Genomic DNA, 23437 nt, shown 5'->3' on the forward strand with positions numbered 1-23437 from the left:
AAGAAGGAACCCTCACCTCCACATCCTCTGAAGCATAAGCCTGACGTCCCCGGGAACATACTGGCTAATCGTCTTGGAACCATATACCTTTGCATTAAAGATTTATAGCTTGCCTCTGTTACTGCAACATTAACCCCTTAACGACCAGCCCATAGTCTTTATACGTCCTGCTCAAGTGGGCTTTATTTTCTGAGGATGTAAAAACATGCATCCTGCAGAGAATAAAGCCCCGTCAGCTCTGGACGTGACAGCTCCATGCTGTCGGTGCCCGCAGGTAACCGACAGAATGGAGCTGTCATCCTGGGCTGCGGGGATATCCCCCCCCCGGCATTGCGATCGGCGCTATCCAATAGATAGCGCCGATCGCAATAAAGTGTAAAAAAAAGTTTAAAAAGTTAAAGAGAATGGGTCCTCCGGGACCCGGCGTGGCTCTTCTGCACTGGCGTGCCAGACTAATTATGTCACGCGCATGCGCAGAAGAATGGGAGCCCCGGGGAGGTTAAAATCTCCTGGTTCCCGGCTCCTGAAGGTAGCTGGGAACCAGGGGATGTCCACGGGGCCCGCGGCAAGCGGTCCCCAGGCCCGCGATCACCGCTATCCAGTGGATAGCGGCGATCGCGAAAAAGTAAAAAAATATAAAAATAAGGTTAATTTCACCTCCCCTCATGGATCGGATCCATGAGGGGAGGTGAAAATACTCACTCCCGGTCCTCACTGATGTCCCGGTCTTCCGGGACCTGAGTCCCCTTCTGCGCATGCGCACCCGATGATTGACATCGGGCGCGTGCACAGAGAGGCTCAGGACCCGGGAAATTTAAAATCCCTCTGCTCCTGGCTGCCATGTGTAAAAAAAGTGTAAAGAAGTAATAAAAAAAAGTGTAAAAAAGTTTTTTAAAAAGTTTAAAACGCTTACATTTCATCTCCCCCTCACGGATCATATCCGTGAGGGAGGATGAAATTACGTACCTAAGGCCCCCGGATTTATCCGCAGACCTTACCACAGCTTCTGCGCACGCGGTCGTCGCCAAAGCGGCGGACGCATGAGCAAAAGCTGTGGATTGCCTGGATAACTTAAAATCTCCCTGCTCCTGGCTACAAAACATAGCCAAGAGCCTGGAAATTTCACGGGGGGCAGCGGTGAGCGGTTCCTGATCACGTGTTCGCCGTCATCCTATGGATAATGGCGATCACGTAAAAGTTAAAAAAAAAAAAGTTAGTTTCATCTCCCCTCACCAATGCGACCGGTGAGAGGGGATGAAACTTTTTACCGGAGGCCTCCGTATTTGCACCCCGACGCGATCCTCATCCGTGAACTTACCCGGATTCTGCACGTGACCGCCGGCAAAATACCGGACACATGCGCAGGAGTCGGGGAGCCAAGGAAACGTAAAATCACCTTACTCCCAGCGATCAACGGTCGCCGAGAGCCTGGAGCAGTGACGGGTGGCCTCGTTGAGCAGTCCCCGGTCACGTGATAAAAAGGTAGCGTTCTACCTTTGGCCGGTCTCACATGACCGGATAGGAATTACGGATTCCGCATGCGTCTGATCCGCGGTATTACGCAGATCAATCGCATTGGATTACACAATTCTGCTCACATTAGTGGGTTGGAATTGCATAATCCACTCGCAGAAAAGAGAACGCAGCAGGTTCTATTTTACAGCGGCTATCCGCAGCATAGAGCCTATTGTGCTCCATGGTCATGGATATACCCGCTGCCCATACGCAACTAAGTTGTGTACGGGTTGCGGGTACCCGCGTCATCGCTAAGGGACGGTGCGGAAAATACAAACAAAAAAAAGGTGTACTGCGAATGACCGCCTGCGTGAGTAGGCAGTTACGCGCAGTACATTACGTTGCCGTACACATGGTCACAGCCGGGCTCACAGCTGGGATCCGCTGCGGGCCTCCGCAAGTGGATTCCACCTATGTCCGTGTGAGCCCGGCGTTATTCAGACCGCTACCTGTGATACGTATTTTACAAGAAGCCCCGGGAACACTCGCCTTCCTGCAGTTCCAGGAGCAGCTTGTTGAACGTCTTCTGTGTGAGACTGCTGCACCTCCGCAAGCTTATGAAGACTCACGGAACGCTACTTTTTACACCCCATCCCCGCTGCTGAGGTCACGAAATACCTCCCAAAAAGCATGAGAGGAGGGGGGATACCCGGTTTTCTTGCCCCATGTGCCTAACCCAACCAGCCTCCATAATTTCCCCTGTCTCCAGACCTAAAACGCAGTTTATATTATTTCCTTTATCTAATAATTAGGGAATGCCAAAAAATGGGGGGTGGGGGGGATTATTTTTAGGAAGTCAATTTTTTTTCCATATAAGTGGGCAATGGGGCCTGGAATTTATTCAGTTCTGCCCTGATATCCAACGGGCATTCCCTCCATTATGGGCCTAGCCATGTGTCCTGTAAGTAGATTAGGGCCACAATGGGTATGTTTCTGAACACGGGACAAACGAAGGGATCCATTTTGGGGTGAACGTCTTCATTCCTATGTACACTGTACAAAAAAAACAGTTTTTAAATTGACAAAATTGCCAAAAAAATGAAAATCGTAATATTTTCCTTCTGCTTTGCTTAGATTCATTCAAATAATTTAAAATACGCAGTACACCCCTAGATGAATTCGATAAGGGGTCTAGTTTTTAAAATGGGGTCATTTTAGGGGGTTCTCTATCGTTTTGGCTGCTCAATGGCTCTACAAGTGGGCAATGGGGCCTGGAACTTATTCCGTTGTACACTGAAATCCAACAGGTTCTCCTTCCATTATAGGCCTAGCTATGTTTCCTTTAAGTAGATTAGGGCCACAATGGGTATGTTTCTGAACATGGGACAAACGGGGGTATCCCTTTTGGGGTGAATGTCTTCATTCCTATGTACACTGTACAAAAAAAACTGTTTTTAAATTGACACAATTGCCAAAAAAATGAAAATCATAATTTTTTCCTTCTGCTTGGCTTAGATTCATTTAAAAACTGTGAAGTCAAAAAAGTCATTGTACCCCTAGATAAATTTGTTAAGGGGTCTACTTTTCAAAATGGGGTCATTTGTGGGGGTTCTCCATCGTTTTGGTCACTCAATGGCTCTACAAGTGGGCAATGGGGACTAAATCTCCTTCAAGCAAAATTTCTGTTCCGAAAGCCACCGGTTGCTCCTTTCATTTTGGGCCCCATTGTGCATCCAGACATAAGATTAAGGCCACAATGGGTATGTTTCTGAGCACAGGACAAACGGGGGTATCCATTTTGGGGTGAACGTCTTCATTCATTTATGTGCTGTACAAAAAAACTGCTTTTAAAATGACAGAATTACCAAAAAAATGAAAATCGTAATATTTTTCCTTCGGCTTGGCTTAGATTCATTCAAAAACTGTGAAGTCAAAAAAGTCATCGTACCCCTAGATAAATTCATTAAGGGGTCTACTTTTCAAAATGGGGTCACTTGTGGGGGTTCTCCATCGTTTTGGTCACTCAATGGCTCTACAAATGGGCAATAGGGCCTAAATCTCCTTCAAGCAAAATTTCTGTTCCCAAAGCCACCGGTTGCTCCTTTCATTTTGGGCCCCATTGTGCATACAGACATAATACTAGGGCAACAATGGGTATGTTTCTGAGCACGGGACAAACAGGGGTATCTATTCTGGGGTGCAAATCTTCATTTTCATGTGTACTATAGAAAAAAGTCCTGTCTTTTAAAATGACATATTTGCAAAAATATGAAATTTTAGTTTTTCTCCTCTAAATTGCATTGACTCCTAAAAAAAACTGTGGGGTTAAAATACTCATGACACCCCTCAGTGAATACGTTAAGGGGTGTAGTTTTTAAAATGGGGTCACTTGTGGGGGTATCTACCATTTTGACTCCTATGAGCCTTTCCAATCTTGGCTTGGTGTAGGAAAACAAAGTGTTCCTCAAAATGCTGAAAAGTAATGTTAAATTTGTACGTCTCCTAAATGGTTAAAAAAAAAACGAAAGTTTTTCCAATGTGCGCCCAAAATAAAGTAAACGGATGGAAATATATATCTTAGCAAAAATATCTATATTATGTTTGCACATATTTGAGATATTGCAGTTGGAAATGTGAAAAAACGACACTTTTTTCAAAATTTTCCCAATTTTGGCGCTTTTAATAAATAAACACAAATTCTATCGGTCTTTTTTTCCGCCTAAATGAAGTACAACATGTGGCGAAAAAACAATGTCAGAATCGCTTGGATATGCAAAACCTTTCTGGTGTTTTTCCATGTTAAAGTGACACGTGTCAGATTTGCAAAATTTGGCCTGGTCATTAAGGCGCAAACAGGCTTGGTCACTAAGGGGTTAATAGAAAGCTGTGCGGTTGAAACGGCTATTTTATGCCAGTCCGAGATAGGCAATTCCTCGCCCAGATCTTCCATCCCAGGCCTAATAGCAAAGAAAAGCTAATGAATCTAGAGAGGATATTTCGTGTAAATCACTAAATTGTAATAGTCTGTAATAACCCTATACATTCTGCGGAGTTCTGGTACAGATCTAGTATTAGTATATGGTCACTGTATGGTAGTAATATTGGTGTTTGTACAGATGTAACTAAGTTTAACTTGACAGAGATAACTTTCTAATTTTAAAGTGTAACTGAGCTTTCTAAAACCAGGTCAAGCATACTCTGTCTACCTCAGTGGTTGTTCCATCTGCTCAGTCTTACTTCTCTCTCTGCTCCACTACTCAGAAACAAGACTATGTCTTAACAAGACCACCTTGGAACAATTACTGAGGTGGACACAAGTAAACAGCAGGTGGTGCTATGATAACATTATTCTTGGAATATGGAGATATAAGTGTAAATACAAAAAATGTTTAGAATTAAGGGATGGATTTATTTATATAGATTTTTTTGCCAGAGCTTTCGGGATATGTCGAGCCAAGAGGAAAGGTAAGACCTAACAGACCTAATAAAAGGGGAGGAGGTGTTACGTTGTATATTAGGAAAACATTATCTCCACAGAGATTCAAGCTTCAGAGCTGGGAGTTCTGTAGAAAATGTTTGGGTAAGAATACAAGGAGAGAACAACAGAAAGGACCCCCATTGTAGGCATTTACTATAGGCCGCCGGGACAAGCAGAAGATATGGAGGAACTCTTTCTACATCAGATGGCCAAGCTTTCAAAGAAGCCCAACATAGTGATCATGGGAGATTTTACCGATCCAGACATTTGTTGGGAATCTCTCAGGTAAAAGTAATGGATCCAACAAATTCTTATCCGCTCTTACTGACAACTTTATCTTCCAAAAGGTAGAAGAGAAAACAAGGGGATCTGCTGTCTTGGATCTAATTCTTACCAACAGGGAGGGAATGGTTGAGTAAGTAAAGGTGGCTGGGCCCTTAAGAAGAGGCGATGATGATATCCTTGGATTGTGGATTAAAAAGGGAGGAAGACCTGAGAAAACTCAGACATTAGGGTTGGATTTTGGTAGGAAGAATCTAATAGCTGGATGTTCTAAAGGACAGAAATGTCCCAGAAGGTTGAGAAATATTGTGAAATGAGATTCTCAAAGAATAATCGTTAACAATCCCTAAAAGAAGGAAGAGACCAGGATGGAGGAACACAGAACTTGCACACATGTTAAAGAGGAAGCAAAATAGGTTTATCAAATGGAATGAGGAAAAAAGGACAGGAAAAGGGAAAAAGTTACAAAATCACAGAAAATGATGGCAATGTTCACTTACCAAAATACTAGTAGAACACAGATAGGGAGGCAAATAGACCATCTCCCAATAGATGCAGAAAACCCAAATGCTACATAGAGGAGGTGCAAAGTACTAATGAACAACCGCTCACATGACCAACCTACAGAGAGGGGAGCGGCTACCCAGTGCTACACCTGCATATAGGTAAAGCATAAAAAGGGGGCCAGGCTAAATGTGTACCACTCAATGCAGACCCACAGCCCACAGATTGAAATGAAGCAGACTGAAACATGACAAAGAGAAATCCACATTGGCACTGACACCCCGGACTCCGCCAGCATCAAAGCCCACCCCTCCTGTTGCAGAAGATACTGATAGGTATTGCCAAAAGCGAACATGCAGACAGCCAAAGTGTAGTGGCCCAGAGTTAGTGCGGCCCCTCCATCAGTGTGAAAATATTTGTCTCGTGCTTATTGTATTGTCAGTGTCCTCTATGTGTATGAATATGATGTGCATTGCCTAGCTGCAGCACTGAATGGGTTACTGTCTGGGTTATGTCTGGAAATGTATCTTTTCTTAGTCATGTGATTGTGCTTTGTATATATGTTTCTGCAAGATGCATGACTAAAGGCAGTCAGTCAGTGAGATTGCATTATAAGTAGAGATGAGCGAACGTACTCGGTTCGGTTGTTTTTGGACTCGAGCACCTCTTTTTCCGAGTAACTGACTACTCGGACGAAAAGATTCGGGGGCGCTGGGCGGCGTGGTGGAGTGGGGGGTAGCACAAGGGGAACAGGGGGGAGCTCTCCCCCCCCCCCCCCACTTCCCTCTGCAACCCCCAGTGCCCCTCGAATCTTTTCGTCCAAGTAGTCAGTTACTCGGAAAAAGCGGTGCTCGAGCTCAAAAACACCCGAACCGAGTACGTTCGTTCATATCTAATTATAAGCCTTGCAAGAGAAAGGAGTGTTTGGAGTTTCTGCAAGTGAGCCACACGGAGATCTTCAGCTCTATGTGGTCCAGAATGGAAGAGGCTGAAAGGAATCCAAAGCCTACCCTGGGCCTGCTTTACCCAGGAGATGCCAGTGTTACTCTTAAACACCAAGAGAGAAAGGATGGGGAGCCGCCATGCAACATATCCCTTTCCAATGTGAGTGATGACCGGTAGAGAGCTAGAGAGAAAGAAGAGTGTTGCCGAGATCAGGATCCACAGAGAACAGGACTGTGGTTTCTCTTGTCTACCCATGAATCCTCCCTGTCACACCACTTTGAGTTTAACCCTGTTGTCCCTGCTGGTGTGCATTACTGAAGTGTACCAAGTTATCACAAGCAAACAAGCCCCATAGACCTTCCCGGTTTGGCTCTGAAAGTTACATCCCTGTGTGTGGACTCTTTATTGCTAACAACTGGATTGAGGATGGGGATGGGACGGTGGCATCACAAATGACAAAAGCACTAAGTTAATCCACCAGTGGGTTTCCCTATTTAATAGCCTGCCCTCGGCCCCTTGGACATATCCCTGGTTACCCTCCAGGTGGGAGACGGGAGAGCCACCGTGACAAGGGCAAACTCTACCCTGCTGTTTCCTAGGCTGAGGCCAGTTCCTTGGATGCTGCAAAAGCGCAAAATGGGGGAGCATTGTAAAGGTGCAAAAACACTGATAAGAAGCCCCTCACACAAATCTTCAAAGGGGAGGAGCGGCTGCCCAGCACAAAAAATTCATATAGATAAAAAAAGAGTCAGGCCAACGGATACATGTGGTGCACCATATATCTATTGCGAGGTGGTGTACTTGCCTCCCTATCTGTGTCCTACTAACATTTTGGTAAGTGAACATGGCCATACTTTTCTGTGATTTTGTTACTTTTCTCCTTTTAATTGTGATTTTCTTTATCGTAGTGTAGGGACTCACAGGTAAACAGGGACCCTTGAGGCGGGCTTCAGATGGCACTCTTATATTTACCTCTCTCAGTATACAGTATGTGCCTCGTATTTACGCTTCTATCCATCTATCCTCCAGTTGCATTTGCAAGTTACCCATCTGTGTTTAGGACAGCGCTTGTAAATTTCTCTGTGGGTTTGCAATGTGTGTCAGGTGCTCCAACAAGCCGTGTGGTTGTTATTTGCGGTTTTGCTGAATATGACAGAATTTCAAGGCCAACTTAAAAAAAAAACAACCAAATTGAAACAAATAGTAAAAAGAGCTTATTGATAGAACAATTGCTCAAAGATTAGCACTACGACACCGACTGCAAAGCTGCCTCCTCAAGAAGAGGGTGAAGATGCTGCCGTATGCTGTTCTTGTGTGTATTCTTTGTACTGGTAGGTAGAGTTCTACTCAACATTTAGACCATTTGTGAAACAATAGCAGTTCTGATAGTCATAATAATAATGTACACTAATCTATTATTTTCAATTATTTGTGCAGTTTCCTGCCAGGATTTGAAGTCTCTCATACGGCAAACGGGAAGAACAGCTAAATTCACTTGTGGGGTTGATGGCATTTATGTCATTCGTCAGGGTCTTCATTGGTATCATCAAGACAGCAGCAAAGCTATTAAATGGCTCCTGTTCTACACGCCTGCAAAGACTGAAGCTATAGATGAATATAAAACAAGGATATCCCTGGAGATCGTCTCGGACAGTGCTTGTGTCTTGAGTATTACGAATATTAAGCCCACGGATGCTGGCGCTTACTTCTGTGCAGCCTGGCAGAGCACCACTGTCTTAGAACCACATTAGGAAATAACACAATTTCCTTCTAGTTGTTTGCAGGTATTTGCCCCGCGTTGCACTTTATTTACAATAGAAGAGTTAGTTTCTATGTTGTGTTAATGATGGGTGTGCAGGTAGAGCTGTTTTTTATGCACTTTTTTAGCCAAAGCTGGACTGAATTCAAAAGGAATGGAGATGTAAAGGAAGGACTTATAAGTGGTCATTTAGACAAGATGCTGAACTACTGTACATCAAATGGGCGCCATGTTGCAATATAATTGAGAATTACATTTGATGCTAGGTTTTAGTGTATGCCACCCAGCCTTGTTAGCGCTCCATCGATGTGCCGCTGTAGGGCTCGTTTGTTTCAGGGTAAACTGTACTTTGTATTGCTAGCATTTTGAGGTATTATACATACCAATTTTTGATCCCTTTTTTGGAGATGCAGGGATCAAAAAAAGTACAATTCTGTCGTTCCATATTTTTTTTCTAATGGCGTTCACTGTGCGTGTTAAATAATGGGATATTTTAATAAATTAGACTTTTAAGGGTGCAAGGATGCCATTTTTTTTACTTAGTTTGATGTGATGATTTGGAAAAAGAAATGTTATATTTAAAATATTTTTTTTACTTTACATATAGTTAAAAAAACTTTATTAATCTCATTTTACTTTTATTTTTAGTCCCTACACAGGACTTGAACTAGCAGTCATGTGATTGCATGTACAATATGCTGCAATATTGAAGTTTTGCAGTATATTTTAATATACTGCAATAGTTCAATATTGTAGTATATTGTGTTTTTACAGATATCCTATCAAGCCCTGCCACAGGTAGGGATTAATAGGAAGACATCCATGGCAGACCTGGGGGACTTGTGAAGGCTGTAGGCTGCCATGGTAGCCAAACACCATTCTGTGAGCTAGCTGCAGGTGCTAATCGAGTGACAGAGGAAGTTTCCTGCCTGTGTCGGGATATTTAAAGGGGTTGTCCCGCGAAAGCAAGTGGGGTTATACACTTCTGTATGGCCATATTAATGCACTTTGTAATGTACATCGTGCATTAATTATGAGCCATACAGAAGTTATTCACTTACCTGCTCCGTTGCTAGCGTCCTCGTCTCCATGGTGCCGTCTAATTTCAGCGTCTAATCGCCCGATTAGACGCGCTTGAGCAGTCCGGTCTTCTCCCGAGTATTTAAATCGGCCCCACCCGCGGCTCGCCACAGATGCATTCTGACAGAGATCAGGGACAGTGCTGCTGATGCTGGAGCTGCTATAGGGAGAGTGTTAGGAGTTATTTTAGGCTTCAAGAACCCCAACGGTCCTTCTTAGGGCCACATCTGACCGTGTGCAGTACTGTTGAGGCTGCTTTTAGCAGTGTTGCACTTTTTTTTTTTTTTTGTATATCGGCCATTCAGAGCATTGCGTCCTCAGTCTGCAGTAATTTTACATAGTATAGGGCCAGTAGTGGTGAGGCAGGGACAGTGGGAAAGGTGAAAGAGATATACTGTCTATATAGGCAGTGGGCTTTTTCAAAAAAATTTGGGAAAAAAAATATATATTTGGGCTGCCTGTGACCGTCCTCAGTGTACTGCGTCTCTGCTGGGGGTAGTAGTCCTAATTAATACGCAGCTAAGTGTTACAGCAGGCTTGCGCAAAAGTGTTTCCTGGCTCTGCGTTGCCCGTTACATCACCGCCGTCATCCCGTCCAGAGGGAAACAGTATACATATATACGCTGCCTACAGTATCTGTCTGCTGTCTCAGCTCAGCCTTTAAAAAAATAGAAGCAAAACACTTAAGGCCTACTAGTGGCCTTTGGACACTTGACTGCTTCTGCGCTGTGAATTCCACTAGCTCAGTCATACGCACCTACGTCTCACTACAGGCTTGCGCAAAATTCTTTCCTGGCTCTGCTGTGCGTTCCGTAAGCAAAGTCAGCCTCCAACCACAGGCCAATAAGCGGCACATTTAATTACAGCGTTCTGTTTCTGCACTACTGGTAATACACCATGCTGAGGGGTAGGGGTAGGCCTAGAGGACGTGGACGCGGGCGAGGATGCGGAGGCCCAAGTCAGGGTGTGGGCACAGGCCGAGCTCCTGATCCAGGTGTATCGCAGCCGACTGCTGCGGGTTTAGGAGAGAGGCACGTTTCTGGCGTCCCAAGATTAATCTCACAATTAATGGGTCCACGCGGTAGACCTTTATTAGAAAATGAGCAGTGTGAGCAGGTCCTGTCGTGGATGGCAGAAAGTGCATCCAGCAATCTATCGACCACCCAGAGTTCTGCGCCGTCCACTGCTGCAACTCTGAATTCTCTGGCTGCTGCTCCTCCTTCCTCCCAGCCTCCTCACTCCATTACAATGACACATTCTGAGGAGCAGGCAGACTCCCAGGAACTGTTCTCGGGACCCTGCCCAGAATGGGCAGCAATGGTTCCTATCCCACCAGAGGAGTTTGTCGTGACCGATGCCCAACCTTTGGAAAGTTCCCGGGGTCCGGGGGATGAGGCTGGGGACTTCCGGCAACTGTCTCAAGAGCTTTCAGTGGGTGAGGAGGACGACGACGACAATGAGACACAGTTGTCTATCACTCAGGTAGTAGTAATTGGAGTAAGTCCGAGGGAGGAGCGCACAGAGGATTCGGAGGAAGAGCAGCAGGACGATGAGGTGACTGACCCCACCTGGTTTGCTAAGCCTACTGAGGACAGGTCTTCAGAGGGGGAGGCAATTGCAGCAGCAGGGCAGGTTGGAAGAGGCAGTGCGGTGGCCAGGGGTAGAGGCAGGGCCAGACCGAATAATCCACCAACTGTTTCCCAAAGCGCCCCCTCGCGCCATGCCACCCTGCAGAGGCCGAGGTGCTCAAACGTCTGGCAGTTTTTCACTGAGAGTGCAGACGACCGACGAACAGTGGTGTGCAACCTTTGTCGCGCCAAGATCAGCCGGGGAGCCACCACCAGCCTCACCACCACCAGCATGCGCAGACATATGATGGCCAAGCACCCCACAAGGTGGGATGAAGGCCGTTCAGCGCCTCCGGTTTGCACCACTGCCTCTCCCCCTGTGCCCCAACCTGCCACTGAGATCCAACACCCCTCTCAGGACACAGGCACTGCCGTCTCCAGGCCTGCACCCACACCCTCACCTCCGCTGTCCTCGGCCCCATCCACCAATGTCTCTCACCGCACCGTCCAGCCGTCGCTAGCGCAAGTGTTTGAGCGCGAACGCAAGTACGCCGCCACGCACCCGCACGCTCAAGCGTTAAACGTGCACATAGCCAAATTGATCAGCCTGGAGATGCTGCCGTATAGGCTTGTGGAAAGGGAGGCTTTCAAAAGCATGATGGCGGCGGCAGCCCCGCGCTACTCAGTTCCCAGTCGCCACTACTTTTCCCGATGTGCTGTCCCAGCCCTGCACGACCACGTCTCCCGCAACATTGTACGCGCCCTCACCAACGTGGTTACTGCCAAGGTCCACTTAACAACGGACACGTGGACAAGCACAGGCGGGCAGGGCCACTATATCTCCCTGACAGCACATTGGGTGAATTTAGTGGAGGCTGGGACCGAGTCAGAGCCTGGGACCGCTCACGTCCTACCCACCCCCAGAATTGCGGGCCCCAGCTCGGTGGTGGTATCTGCGGTGGTGTATGCTTCCTCCACTAAAGCACCCTCCTCCTCCTCCTCCAACGCAACCTCTGTCTCGCAATCAAGATGTGTCAGCAGCAGCACGTCGCCAGCAGTCTGTGTCGCGCAGCGTGGCAGCACAGCGGTGGGCAAGCGTCAGCAGGCCGTGCTGAAACTACTCAGCTTAGGAGAGAAGAGGCACACGGCCCACGAACTGCTGCAGGGTCTGACAGAGCAGACCGACCGCTGGCTTGCGCCACTGAGCCTCCAACCGGGCATGGTCGTGTGTGACAACGGCCGTAACCTGGTGGCGGCTCTGCAGCTTGGCAGCCCCACGCACGTGCCATGCCTGGCCCACGTCTTTAATTTGGTGGTTCAGCGCTTTCTGAAAAGCTACCCACGCTTGTCAGACCTGCTCGGAAAGGTGCGCCGGCTCAGCGCACATTTCCGCAAGTCCCACACGGACGCTGCCACCCTGCGCACCCCGCAACATCGGTTTAATCTGCCAGTGCACCGACTGCTGTGCGACGTGCGCACACGGTGGAACTCTACGCTCCACATGTTGGCCAGCCTCTATGAGCACCGTAGAGCTATAGTGGAATACCAACTCCAACATGGGCGGCGTAGTGAGAGTCAGCCTCCTCAATTCTTTACAGAAGAGTGGGCCTGGTTGGCAGACATCTGCCAGGTCCTTGGAAACTTTGAGGAGTCTACCCAGATGGTGAGCGGCGATGCTGCAATCATTAGCGTCACCATTCCTCTGCTATGCCTCTTGAGAAGTTCCCTGCAAAGCATAAAGGCAGGCGCTTTGCGCTCGGAAACAGAGCCGGGGGAAGACAGTATGTCGCTGGATAGTCTGAGCACCCTCATGTCTATATCTCAGCGCGTTGAGGAGGAGGAGGAGGAGGTGGAGAAGCATGAGGAGGAGGGGGAAGAGACAGCTTGGCCCACTGCTGAGGGTACCCATACTGCTTGCCTGTCATCCTTTCAGCGTGTATGGCCTGAAGAGGAGGAGGATCCTGAAAGTGATCATCTGCGTCAGGACAGCCATGTGTTGCGTACAGGTACCCTGGCACACATGGCTGACTTCATGTTAGGATGCCTTTCTCGTGACCCTCGCGTTACACGCATTCTGGCCACTACGGATTACTGGGTGTACACACTGCTCGACCCACGGTATAAGGAGAACCTTTCCACTCTCATACCCGAAGAGGAAAGGGGTTCGAGAGTGATGCTATACCACAGGACCCTGGCGGACAAGTTGATGGTAAAATTCCCATCCAACAGCGCTAGTGGCAGAAGGCGCAGTTCCGAGGGCCAGGTGGCAGGGGAGGCGTGGAGATCAGGCAGCATGTACAGCACAGGCAGGGGAACACTCTCTAAGGCCTTTGACAGCTTTCTGGCTCCCCAGCAAGACTGTGTCACCGCTCCCCAGTCAAGGCTGAGTTGGCGGGAGCACACTACAACTACTGGGTGTCGAAGCTGGACACGTGGCCTGAACTCGCGCTGTATGCCCTGGAGGTGCTTGCTTGTCCTGCGGCTAGCGTCTTGTCAGAGAGGGTGTTTAGTGCGGCTGGGGGAATCATCACGGATAAGCGTACACACCTGTCAACCGACAGTGCCGACAGGCTTACACTCATAAAGATGAACAAAGCCTGGATTTCCCCAGACTTCTCTTCTCCACCAGCGGACAGCAGCGATACCTAAACAATACGTAGGCTGCACCCGCGGATGGAAGCATCGTTCTCTATCACCATAAAAAACGGGGACCTTTTAGCTTCATCAATCTGTGTATAATATTCATCCTCCTCCTCCTGCTCCTCCTCCTGAAACCTCACGTAATGACGCTGAACGGGCAATTTTTCTTAGGCCCACAAGGCTCAGTCATATAATTTTTGTAAACAATTTTTATACATTTCAATGCTCATTAAAGCGTTGAAACTTGCACCTGAACCAATTTTTATTTTAACTGGGCTGCCTCCAGGCCTAGTTACAAATTAAGCCACATTAACCAAAGCGATTAATGGGTTTCACCTGCCCTCTTGGTTGGGCATGGGCAATTTTTCTGAGGTACATTAGTACTGTTGGTACACCAATTTTTTGGGGCCCTCACCTACAGTGTAATCCAATTAATTTTTTGCCCACCTGCATTAAACCTGACGTTAGCTTTGCTGTCCAGGGCACTGCAATGGGACATATTTATGTACTACCGTTGGCTTCCTGGGACCCACCCATGCTGTCGGTCCACACGGAGTTGTAACTGCATGTGTCCACTTCTAAAGAACCCCAGTCTGACTTGGGCATGCAGTGTGGGCCGAAGCCCACCTGCATTAAACATGACATTACCTCAGCTGTGATGGGCAATGCAATGGGATATATTTATGTACCGCCGGTGGCTTCCTGGTACCCACCCATGCTGTGGGTCCACATGGACTTCACAATAGGGAGTTGTACCTGCCTGTGTCTATGAATTAAAAACCCCAGTCAGGTTGGGGCATGCAGTGTGGGCCGAAGCCCACCTGCATTTAATCTGACGTTAGCTCTGCTGTCCAGGGCACTGCAATGGGATACATATATGTACAGCCGGTGGATTCCAGGGAGCCACCCATGCTGTGGGTGCACACGGAATTCCCATTGCGGAGTTGTACCTGCCTGTGACTATTTATAAAAAACCCCGGTCTGACTGGGGCATGCAGACACCTTGACAGAATGAATAGTGTGTGGCACATAGGTTCCCCATTGCTATGCCCACGTGTGCAGCTCCTGATGGAGGTGGCACAGGATTGGATTTCTCATTGCTTCTGTACAGCATTGTGGGCTATCGCCCCGCCCCTTTTAAAGAGGGTCGCTGCCTAGCCGTGCCAACCCTCTGCAGTGTGTGCCTGCAGTTCCTCCTCATGGCAGACGCACTTATAAATAGACATGAGGGTGGTGTGGCATGAGGGCAGCTTAAGGCTGCGCAGGGACAATTTGGTGTGCGCTGTGGACACTGGGTCGTGCGGGGGGGGGGGCAGCATGTAACCCAGGAGAAGTGGCAGCGGAGTGTCATGCAGGCAGTGATTGTGCTTTGTTGGAGGTAGTGTGGTGCTTAGCTAAGGTATGCATTGCTAATGAGGGCTTTTCAGAAGTAAAAATTGTTGGGAGGGGGGGTGGCACTCTTGCCGCTATTGTGGCTTAATAGTGGGACCTGGGAACTTGAGATGCAGCTCAACATGTAGCCCCTCGCCTGCCCTATCCGTTTCTGTGTTGTTCCCATCACTTTCTTGAATTGCCCAGATTTTCACAAATGGAAACCTTAGCGAGCATCGGCGAAATACAAAAATGCTCAAGTCGCCCATTGACTTCAATGGGGTTCGTTACTCGAAACGAACCCTCGAGCATCGCGAAATGTTCGTCCCGAGTAACGAGCACCTGAGCATTTTGGTGCTCGCTCATCTCTAGTTATTAATGGTCGATCTTCGAGGGTCAGCCACCTTGAACCTTGGTCAATCAGCTGATCTTTGGGCCACTATATCAGTGTACAGATTCAGTGTGTTACAGGAAACACACAACTCATTAACATAGTAACATAGTATGCAAGGCTGAATGAAGACAATGTCCATCTAGTCCAGCCTGTCTATCCTCCTGTGTTGTTGATCCAGAGGAAGGCAAAAAAAAAACCAAGAGCGGAAGCCAATTAGCCCTTTTGGGGGGAAAAATTCCTTCCTACCTCCCTAATGGCAATCAGACTAATCACTGGATCAACCCCTAATAGTTCCTACCAGCCTATATACCCGGATTAACAATTAACCTAAGATTTATATCCTGTAATATCCTTCTGCTCCAGAAAGACATCAAGTCCCCTTTTAATCTCCTCTCTGTATTGGCCAGGCTTGGCATTGCCAGCAAAGTACTCATTAAAATGAAGGGTAACTTTGTTTAAAATAGCAACCCAGGCCACTACAGAGAGAACAAAGTTGTGTGTTTCCTATATATTGGCCTGTACACTGAGAGCACGGTCTGGTGAATACTGGATTTGCCAGGGAATGGGATGGTGGAACCCTTCCAGTCAACTATTGATATATTAAAGAGAGCAGCACTTCTATAAAAAGAGAGTGCCAAAAGTAGATGCCAAAAAATATATATATATAAAGGGGGACTCACCCTGTTGTAGGCAGGCCAACCAAAGGGGTGGGCCGCCACACCTACAGTCCCTGAAGGCCTGATGTAAATATAGACAAAACCCTCTTTAACATCCACAACTCAGGAGAGCATGAGCAGGGAGAATCCAAGACTTCACTTGAGCCTCGAAATAACAGATGTAGTGCCCCAGAGTTGGGTAGTCCGTTACTGCTGTGCTGGTCACAGTGTGGAATCGGGTTTAATATAATGTATTATAAGTGTGAAATATTATGTCATGCTGTTCATATTTCTCATTGAAATAAGTGTTCTGGTAATTTTCTCCAGACCCTTGTGAGTGGAGTTCGCCTAACAACAGGCAGGGGAGTGGTTAGGCAGGTATAGTGAGCCTGCGATTGGTAATGACCCCTAGATAGGCTGGGTTAGTGACAGTACAAAAGGACAGAGTGGGTGGAGTTAAGTCAGTCTTCCAGGTAGAGAGCTAAGCTTGAGCTTGAGAGAGGCTGGGGAGGAACAAGGAGAAATCCAGTGTGGTGGGGAGGAAAGAACATCAAAAGTGTGAGTAACCAAAGACAAGTTATTCGGGAGAGTTAGCAGAAGAGAGAGAGAAGGAGAGAGAACAGGGAGAAGTTCAATTAGAAGACAACAAAAGTCAGAAGCTAACACAAATAGCGAAGCAAGAAACAGGTTAACCATTTATAGTCCCAACCAGAGAGGCAAAGCTGGAGTGTTATGTCAGAAGAACCAGAAGGGGAAAGTCAATCCCAAGCTCCTAAGTCTAAGTGAAGTGCTTTCCTACTGTCATGTTGTCCTCATCTACCTCAAGTAACTGTAATTCAAGTTGTGTAATTGCTACAACGTAAAGAACTCTCTCTCTCCCTGCCAATAAAGTGTTAAAGTGTTTTACCATCTGAGCCTGCTTTATAGAGTCCCTTCCCACCATTTACAGCATCTTCACTGAGGTACCACACTACACACCCCAGAGACAAGGATTACTACCCCATTTTTGTTAAGTTCTCCACTTTTGTAGTTTATTGATTTGTTCATAACAGGGCCCTACACATATACGGACTGGTGTCACAACAAATAAGATCTTTCCCTACCCAACTCCACGGGTAGTGCTCCACTAGGTTATCACCATTTTACCCTGCCTTACTGCGCAGGCAGCATGCAATAAGAACTGCCAATTTTACCACTGTAGTAGTATCACATTAAGACCTCTTTTCCAACTTTACCGGAGGAGCAGTAGAGCCACCATGATTACCATCTTACTTCTCCCCTCTGCTTACCCCTTGTAGGTCTGAGTCGTTGCACAGAAATATTAAAAGAATGTATATGAAAAGTCTCCTGTGCTCAATGGGTCGGCCTATGACATTTGAAATGGGACTTGTGTTTCCATAACTTCCAATTTTTGTAGATCCAAGTCAGCCGTAGAAAAGATCTTGTGAGACCAAGGATATTTTCACCAGGGATGTTAAGGAAAATATTTTGGTTACGTTTAAGAGTTACATATAAATAATTATAAAATAAAATAAGAAGGGGGAGGTAAGGGAATGGAGAGTTGTTCAACACGTTTTGGGGTACAACCCTTTAATCATGCACTCATAGTAGTTTTCCCAATTACAAAGGGGTATATAGTTGCTCCAACATGGCACCCAGACGTATGTGTGTCGCCACGTGTGCATTTAAATGACCAGAAGTGTGAATGCTCGCAAACACAAGCACCCTTAGATTAGGAGGCACGCGGGGGCAGGCTTACCAACTTCGAACAACGTCATAGACAATAAATATACAAGATGAACAAACCAAGTTGTATCTCTGGCGTTGGGTGCATCACCTGGGTGTTGTCCGAATATGTGGACTGACGTCTCCAAAGACATGTCATCCATCTAGCTGCTTACCTCCAGAATACGGGTTATTTCTTAGATGAGGATCCTCTGATGCTTTATTAACAATAACTATTTTATTTTTATAAGCAGGTTCACTGTGAGAATTTACTGAGGTGGCTACAGAATAGAAACAGCAGGTGGCGCTATTTTAACATTAGTCCTGGAATATCTGGGGATAGAAACACTTCTTAATAAGTGTAAATACAAAAAATGTTTGTAGTTATGGGCAGAATTTAACCATAAACAATATTTTTAATGCGATAACAGCTTTACTATGTTTTCCCGATTAGTTACTGGTAGTTTCAGTCTTACCTCCCTGCTGATCAATGGTGCATCTAATATGTGCTTACTGCTGGTCAGTGGTGAGCAACATACAGAGAGAATGTAGAAACATCTTCAGGATTCATAAAAGCCCCGAGTACATCACCATTAAAAGCAGACCTGTTATGGGAATCTAGAGGGGTCTGAATGCATTTGTGCTGTAGGAGAAGTCATCAGTCTTGGCCATATGGAGAAGAAAAGGCAGACAACTTCTACATTCAGAAAAGCTATCACTTGTCCCTGGATTTATGGAGTATCTGTCATGGAAAACCTTGTATTAATGAGTTAACAACTCTATACTATCTTTTTTGAAACTCTGTTTTGTGACGTTCTTGTTATTCCAGTTTGTAAAGTACAAAGAAGACCGGACCTACATGCAAACTTTTTATAACGCGTTTTACTGCTTTTAATCCTAGAGCTATAGCGTCAGTAGATGATGGTATATTGAGTTGCAAGTCTTTGTATTACTGCTGCTATATGCACTCTCTCTGCTGCAAAATACAGACAGCTGCTTGTGGCCAGCCCCCTGATTCATTGAATAAATCAGTTTGACGAGTCCAGATACCGCCTGCAATCAGTGGATTTCCACTGGCATTTTGCAGCAGAGGGCTCTGTGTGTAACGGCAGCCTTAGGGCTCATGCAAATGAGGGAATTTGCTCAGTTAGATTACATATGCAAAAAAAAACGCAACTATTAGAAAACATCTTCATCTAAATGGAAACATTTAGATGAAGGAATGTTCGTTGCGCAAAAAAAAAAAATTAAAAAAAACATAAAATTAATCGCACCTAAAAAGATCGGACATCAGCTACAGGAATTCAGCAGCTGAACTCACCTGCTGCACAAAAATATAGGTCCTGACTAGAGATGAGCGAGCGTACTCGGAAAAGCACTACTCGCTCGAGTAATGTGCTTTATCCGAGTATCGCTGTGCTCGGGTCTGAAGATTCGGGTGCCGCTGCGGCTGACAGGTGAGTCGCAGCGGGGAGCAGGGGAGAGCGGGCGGGAGAGAGAGAGAAAGATCTTACCTCCGTTCCTCCCCGCTCTCCCCTGCAGCTCCCCGCTCCGTGCCGGCACCCAAATCTTCAGACCCGAGCACAGCGATACTCGGATAAAGCAAATTACTCGAGCGAGTAGTGCTTTTCCGAGTACGCTCGCTCATCTCTAGTCCTGACCTATCTGTGGTGTGCAAAGAGCAGAAGCCCCAATAGACTCCTGCTGTGGGGAAATCCCTCCATCACCCCTGCAGGGGAACCCCTCCATCTGCACTGCTGGGGAATCCCTTCATCTCCCATGCAGTGGAACCCCTCTATCCACACGGCTGAGGAGTGCCTTCATCTCAGCTGCAGGGGAACTCCTCCATCCCCATTGCTGGGGAATCTCTTCATCTCCTCTGCAGGGGAACCCCTTCATCTGCACTGCTGGGGAATCCCTTCATCTCAGCAGCAGGGGAACCCCTCCATCTGTGTTGAGATAATAATCTTTTTTTGTATAGCGCAAAATAATTCAAAACATTGGGGAACATAGATGATACAACAGTTACATGTAGTATTCAATTATTAGTAACAGAATGGGTGTGGGGCCTGCACCAACTAGCTTACACACAACAAGGAGGAGGTGATGCAGGAGGTACAGGAGTAGGAGATGTATACAATAGGCAAAGTGGAGAAATGTGGGGTGCCATAGATGGATCATAGTCCAGGCGTACAATCAGAGGGCAAGGCAAGTTGTAGATGAAGGGCGTCCTTGGCGATGAAGGGAAGCCCTGGAGAGATCAACAAAAGCCCCAGGGGACCCCCTTCATCTCTTTTTCCAGCAGCACATATTTTCAGTCCCTCCCGTTAGGAAAGATCGCGGCTGAAGCTTGGGACTTCAGCGCTGAAAAATCATCCGTTCAAATCATTTCTCTGCAGCTATAGTTGTGATTTTTTTTTGCGTAGCTAACAGCCGTGTGAACTCCACGTTCGTGGGACTGAGCCCTCTGGGATTTATGATGCAGTTTTAGAGGAAGAATCCGCATTTGATTCCGCCACATGAACGCTGCAGGCTGCGCCATTTGTTCCATGTCAAAAATGAAACCTAATGGAATGGGAAAAAAACAGAAAGCTTTCTATCTTTTAAAACCCCATTGAAATCAGTATGAGAAAAACTGGATCCACTTATTTACATTATAATTCTGTTTCTCTGTTCCAAAAGAGGAGCAGAGAAATTGAATTATGACCGAATCCCAAACACAGATGCAAATTGAGCCTAATAAAGGACCTATAGAGGAACAATATTACTATGGGATGTCTATTTTTTTTACCTTTTTTTATACACCACAAAATCCTATATGCTTTTGCAGCTGCTGCTTGACATTGAGTATTGCTGCTCAGCTTACTTGTAACCAAGTAAGAGCGGGTCCGAACACAGATCCTTGTAGCACCCCACTGTGGACTTCAGGCCATTTAGAGTATGTCCCATTTACAACTAGTTGTTTTGTGTCTCTCAACCAATGTCTTCCAGTCCCACCCTCTTTCCTCATGTCTCACCCTCTTTCCTCATGTTTCCCAGTCTCACCCTCTTTCCTCATGTCTCCCAGTCCCACCCTCTTTCCTCATGTCTCCCAGTCCCATCCTCTTTCCCCATGTCTCCCAGTCCCATCCTCTTTCCCCATGTCTCCCAGTCCCACCCTCTTTCCTTATGTCTCCCAGTCCCACCCTCTTTCTTCATGTCTCCCAGTCCCACCCTCTTTCTTCATGTCTCCCAGTCCCACCCTCTTTCCTCCTGTCTCCCAGTCCCACCCTCTTTCCTCATGTCTCCCAGTCCCACCCTCTTTCCTCCTGTCTCCCAGTCCCACCCTCTTTCCTCCTGTCTCCCAGTCCCAACCTCTTTCCTCATGTCTCCCAGTCTTATCCTCTTTCCCCATGTCTCCCAGTCCCACCCTCTTTCCTCATGTCTCCCAGTCCCACCCTCTTTCCTCATGTCTCCCAGTCCCACCCTCTTTCCTCATGTCTCCCAGTCCCACCTTTTTTCCTCATGTCTCCCAGTCCCACCCTCTTTCCTCATGTCTCCCAGTCCCACCCTCTTTTCTCCTGTCTCCCAGTCCCACCCTCTTTCCTCCTGTCTCCCAGTCCCACCCTCTTTCCTCATGTCTCCCAGTCCCACCCTCTTTCCTCCTGTCTCCCAGTCCCACCCTCTTTCCTCCTGTCTCCCAGTCCCACCCTCTTTCCTCGTGTCTCCCAGTCCCAACCTCTTTCCTCATGTCTCCCAGTCCCACCCTCTTTCCTCATGTCTCCCAGTCCCACCCTCTTTCCTCATGTCTCCCAGTCCCACCCTCTTTCCTCATGTCTCCCAGTCCCACCCTCTTTCCTCATGTCTCCCAGTCCCACCCTCTTTCCTCATGTCTCCCAGTCCCACCCTCTTTCCCCATGTCTCCCAGTCCCACCCTCTTTCCTCCTGTCTCCCAGTCCCACCCTCTTTTCTCCTGTCTCCCAGTCCCACCCTCTTTTCTCCTGTCTCCCAGTCCCACCCTCTTTTTTCCTGTCTCCCAGTCCCACCCTCTTTCCTCATGTCTCACCCTCTTTCCTCATGTTTCCCAGTCTCACCCTCTTTCCTCATGTCTCCCAGTCCCACCCTCTTTCCCCATGTCTCCCAGTCCCATCCTCTTTCCCCATGTCTCCCAGTCCCACCCTCTTTCCTTATGTCTCCCAGTCCCACCCTCTTTCTTCATGTCTCCCAGTCCCACCCTCTTTCTTCATGTCTCCCAGTCCCACCCTCTTTCCTCCTGTCTCCCAGTCCCACCCTCTTTCCTCATGTCTCCCAGTCCCACCCTCTTTCCTCCTGTCTCCCAGTCCCACCCTCTTTCCTCCTGTCTCCCAGTCCCACCCTCTTTCCTCCTGTCTCCCAGTCCCAACCTCTTTCCTCATGTCTCCCAGTCTTATCCTCTTTCCCCATGTCTCCCAGTCCCACCCTCTTTCCTCATGTCTCCCAGTCCCACCCTCTTTCCTCATGTCTCCCAGTCCCACCCTCTTTCCTCATGTCTCCCAGTCCCACCCTCTTTCCTCATGTCTCCCAGTCCCACCTTTTTTCCTCATGTCTCCCAGTCCCACCCTCTTTCCTCATGTCTCCCAGTCCCACCCTCTTTTCTCCTGTCTCCCAGTCCCACCCTCTTTCCTCCTGTCTCCCAGTCCCACCCTCTTTCCTCATGTCTCCCAGTCCCACCCTCTTTCCTCCTGTCTCCCAGTCCCACCCTCTTTCCTCCTGTCTCCCAGTCCCACCCTCTTTCCTCGTGTCTCCCAGTCCCAACCTCTTTCCTCGTGTCTCCCAGTCTTATTCTCTTTCCCCATGTCTCCCAGTCCCACCCTCTTTCCTCATGTCTCCCAGTCCCACCCTCTTTCCTCATGTCTCCCAGTCCCACCCTCTTTCCTCATGTCTCCCAGTCCCACCCTCTTTCCTCATGTCTCCCAGTCCCACCCTCTTTCCTCATGTCTCCCAGTCCCACCCTCTTTCCCCATGTCTCCCAGTCCCACCCTCTTTCCTCCTGTCTCCCAGTCCCACCCTCTTTTCTCCTGTCTCCCAGTCCCACCCTCTTTTCTCCTGTCTCCCAGTCCCACCCTCTTTTCTCCTGTCTCCCAGTCCCACCCTCTTTTTTCCTGTCTCCCAGTCCCACCCTCTTTTTTCCTGTCTCCCAGTCCCACCCTCTTTTCTCCTGTCTCCCAGTCCCACCCTCTTTTCTCCTGTCTCCCAGTCCCACCCTCTTTTCTCCTGTCTCCCAGTCCCACCCTCTTTTCTCCTGTCTCCCAGTCCCACCCTCTTTTCTCCTGTCTCCCAGTCCCACCCTCTTTTCTCCTGTCTCCCAGTCCCACCCTCTTTTCTCCTGTCTCCCAGTCCCACCCTCTTTTCTCCTGTCTCCCAGTCCCACCCTCTTTTCTCCTGTCTCCCAGTCCCACCCTCTTTTCTCATGTCTCCCAGCCCCACCCTCTTTTCTCATGTCTCCCAGCCCCACCCTCTTTTCTCCTGTCTCCCAGTCCCACCCTCTTTTCTCCTGTCTCCCAGTCCCACCCTCTTTTCTCCTGTCTCCCAGTCCCACCCTCTTTTCTCCTGTCTCCCAGT

The 23437-nt window shown here is 47.7% G+C and overlaps 1 long non-coding RNA gene across 1 annotated transcript; it reads left to right on the forward strand.

Moving 5' to 3' along the window:
* Positions 1 to 7876: 7876 nt before the first annotated feature.
* On the forward strand, positions 7877 to 8944 carry LOC136586798 (uncharacterized). The gene is made up of 2 exons (XR_010787335.1): positions 7877 to 7995; positions 8102 to 8944. It is a non-coding gene; the product is annotated as an uncharacterized lncRNA (long non-coding RNA).
* Positions 8945 to 23437: the final 14493 nt, after the last annotated feature.

This window comes from Eleutherodactylus coqui, chromosome 12, assembly GCF_035609145.1.
Source record: "Eleutherodactylus coqui strain aEleCoq1 chromosome 12, aEleCoq1.hap1, whole genome shotgun sequence".
In the NCBI taxonomy this organism is placed as follows: domain Eukaryota; kingdom Metazoa; phylum Chordata; class Amphibia; order Anura; family Eleutherodactylidae; genus Eleutherodactylus; species Eleutherodactylus coqui.